The 3,740-nt window shown below is 41.8% G+C and overlaps 1 pseudogene; it reads left to right on the top strand.

Annotated features, from left to right (window-relative positions):
- Positions 1-2,087: 2,087 nt before the first annotated feature.
- On the top strand, positions 2,088-3,510 carry LOC106000798 (annotated as a pseudogene).
- The last annotated feature ends 230 nt before the right edge of the window (positions 3,511-3,740 follow it).

Raw genomic sequence — 3,740 nt, 5'->3', positions numbered from 1 at the left:
AAAAAAAAAAAAATCAGCCAGGTGCTGGTGGCTCACACCAATAATCCCTAGCTACTCAAGAGGCTGAGAGCTAAGGATTGTGGTTCAGAGCTAACCCAAGCTGTAAAGTCTATGAGAATTTTATCTCCAATAACTCACCAGAAAACCAGAAGTGGTGCTGTGGCTCAAGTGGTAGAGCACTAGCCTTGAGCTGAAGGTCTGAGGGACAACACCCAGGCCCAGAGTTCATGCCCCACAAATGATTAAAAAAATCAGTTGAGCTAAGTGCCAGTGATTCATGCCTGTAATCTTAGCTACTCAGGAGGCTAAGATCTGAGGATTAGGGTGCAAAGCCAGCAGGGGCAAAAAACTGTAAGACTCTTTTTTTTTGTTTTTGTCAGTCATGGGACTTGAACTCCGTGCTAGGGCGCTGTCCCTGCGCTCTTCAGCTCAAAGTGAGTGCTCTACCACTTGAGCCACAGTGCCACTTCTGGTTTTCTAGTGGCTAATTGGATATGAGAGACTCAAGTACTTTCCTGCCCGGGCTGGCTTTGAACCGTGATCCTCATATTTCAGCCTCCTGAGTAGCTAGGATTACAGGCATGAGCCACAGGCTTATAAGACTCTTATCTCCAATTAACCACCAGAAAACTAGAAGTACCACTGTGGCTCAAAGTGGAAGAGCACTAGCCTTGAGCAAAAGAGCTGAGGGACTGCACCCAGACCCTGAATTCAAGCCCTATAACCAACCAAAAAAAAATCAATCATTTCTACTATCATTTTAAAATTGTATAGATCATACATAAGACTCAAAATTGAAAAATAGGGCTGGGATGATAGAGTGCTTGCCTTGCATGCATGAGGCCCTGAGTTCAATTCCTCAGCATCACATAAGCAGAAAAAGCCAGAAGTGGCGCCATGGCTCAAAAGGTAGTGAGCTCACCTTGAGCTGAAGAGCACAGGGACAGCACCCAAGCCCAGAGTTCAAGCCCCACTACCGACAAAAAAAAAAAGATATATGAAAACATCTCCCTCCTACTCAGTTGCTATCCCCAGAAAAGACACCATCATGTGTTCTAGAATTCCATGTTTGAGGCCATTTTGATTACCTTATCTTTGGCACTGGACCTATTTCTCTTCTCTTTTTCTTTTGAAACCATAAAATCTTCTCTTTGTGTATATTTCTGAAACTGCATGCTACTGAACCTTAAGTGGGTCTCTTTCCAGAGTGGTGAGCAATCAAGGGGCCAGTTCAACCTTTCAACTCATATTCTTTAGTTCTGAGGTGTTCAGTAACCTCACTGATATTAATCTGTTTTCTTTCGATTATTCTTTCATTATTTATATTGTTCATATTAGTCTTTAGGTTTTCTAACTGTTCTCTCTAATTTTCCTGTCTTTCACACTGATTTCTAGAATGTTTCTTCCATCTTCATTTTCAATGCTTTTATTAAACTTTTTTTTATTTCTACTTGTGTATCTTTTCATTTCTAATAGTTTTATTTTTCACCCAGATTCTGAGCTTGAGAGTAAAGGTTTACAATTGTGGCCTTCTCTAGAGGAGGATATTGTTAAGTCATTTACTGAGAAATCCCAACATCAGTGTTAATAGACTTTCATTCTCAGTTGCTCAGGTGACCCATAAAGAATTTCTCCAAGTTCCCACATGCAGCATGAGTAGCTAGGTGCTAACTTTTGGGGTAGCTGGTAAAAAAAAAAAAAGGAAATGGACATGAATCTAACTAAAAGTCTACTTGGAAAGATACAGAAATGAAGATGAGAAAAAGAAAAAAAGAGTGAATAAGTTTAAATTTTTGTTTTAGTTTGCATTAGTTACAGAGGAGATTTCATTGCTATGTTTCCAGACATGTTTAAAATATGTCCCAATCAATCTCACTCCTTATATCAATTTCCTTTCCCCCTTCTCCACTTCCTACCTTCCCAAAACAATTTCAACATACTTCCTTGTTCAATTTTCATAGCTGCAAACTATCTCTTACAATCAAATTTATACCCTTTCAAAATATATTCCAAAATTATGCACCCTCGGCCTCTTCCTCTTGGTCCCATATTGAACTCGAGTTGGAAGAGGTGAGTCCGGTCTCAAAATGGAGGTAAAACTGCTGCCCGGTAGCCCCAGCCCGACTCCAGCCATTGCTGCCTTGGGGGGGGGGGGGAAGGGCCATGATCCAAAAAGGAACCAGAGCAGCTGCGGAAGCTGTTTATTGGTGGTCTGAGCTTCGAAACTACACATGATAGTTTAAGAGAACATTTTGAGAAATGGGGCACACTCACAGATTGTGTGGTAATAAGAGATCCTCAGACAAAACATTCCAGGGGCTTCGGTTTTGTGACTTATTCTTGTGTTGAAGAGGTGGATGCAGCCATTTGTGCTAGACCCCACAAGGTTGATGGATGTGTTGTGGAACCAAAGCAAGCAGTTTATAGAGAGGATTCTGTGAAGCCAGGAGTCCATCTAACAGTGAAGAAAATTTTTGTTGGTGGTATTAAAGAAGATACAGAAGAATATAATTTGAGAGACTACTTTGAAAAATATGGCAAGATTGAAACCATAAAAGTTATGGAAGACCGGCAGAGTGGAAAAGAGAGAGGATTTGCTTTTGTAACTTTTGATGATCATGATACAGTTGATAAAATTGTTGTTCAGAAATACCACACTATTAATGGGCATAATTGTGAAGTGAAAAAGGCCCTTTATAAACAAGAGATGCAGCCTGCTGGATCACAAAGAGGTCGTGGAGGTGGATCTGGCAACTTTATGGGTTGTGGAGGAAACTTTGGAGGTGGTGGAGGTAATTTTGGACGTGGTGGAAACTTTGGTGGAAGAGGAGGCTATGGTGGTGGAGTTGGTGGCAGCAGAGGTAGCTATGGAGGAAGTGATGGTGGATGCAATGGATTTGGAGGTGATGGTGACAACTATGATGGCAGTCCTGGTTATAGTAGTAGAGGAGGCTATGGTGGTGGTGGACCAGGTTATGGAAACCAAGGTGAAGGAGGAGGATATGATGGTTACAATGAAGGAGGAAATTTTGGTGGTTGTAACTATGATGGTGGTGGCAACTATAATGATTTTGGAAATTACAGTGGACAACAGCAATCAAATTATGGACCCATTAAGGGGGGCAGTTTTGGTGGAAGAAGCTCTGGCAGTCCATATGGTGGTTGTTATGGACCTGGTGGTGGAAGTGGTGGATATGGTAGCAGAAGGTTTTAAAAACAACAGAAAAAGGGCTACCGTTCTTAGCAGGAGAGAGAGCAAGGAGTTGTCAGGAAAGCTGCAGGTTACTTTGAGACAGTCGTCCCGAATGCATTAGAGGAACGGTAAAAATCTGCCACAGAAGGAACGATGATCCATAGTCAGAAAAGTTACTGCAGCTTAAACAGGAAACCCTTCTTCTGCAGGACTGTCATAGCCACAGTTTGCAAAAAGTGCAGCTATTGATTAATGCAATGTAGTGTCAATTAGATGTACATTCCTGAGGTCTTTTATCTGTTGTAGCTTTGTCTTTTTCTTTTCATTACATCAGGCATATTGCCCTGTAAATTGTGGTAGTGGTACCACGAATAAAAAAATTAAGGAATTTTTGGGCTGGAAAGGTGACTCACTGGTACAGTGCTTGCCTTGCATGCCTGAGGCCTTGGGTTCGATTCCTCTGCATCACATAAGCAAAAAGAAAAAAGCCGGAAGTGGCACTGTGGCTCAAGTGGTAGAGCACTAGCCTTGAGCTGAAGAGCTGAGG

Source organism: Dipodomys ordii, unplaced genomic scaffold (genome assembly GCF_000151885.1).
Source record: "Dipodomys ordii isolate 6190 unplaced genomic scaffold, Dord_2.0 Scaffold240, whole genome shotgun sequence".
Lineage (NCBI taxonomy): Eukaryota > Metazoa > Chordata > Mammalia > Rodentia > Heteromyidae > Dipodomys > Dipodomys ordii.
Note: the sequence above shows the minus strand (reverse complement) of the source record. Positions and strands in the feature narration are given on the sequence as shown.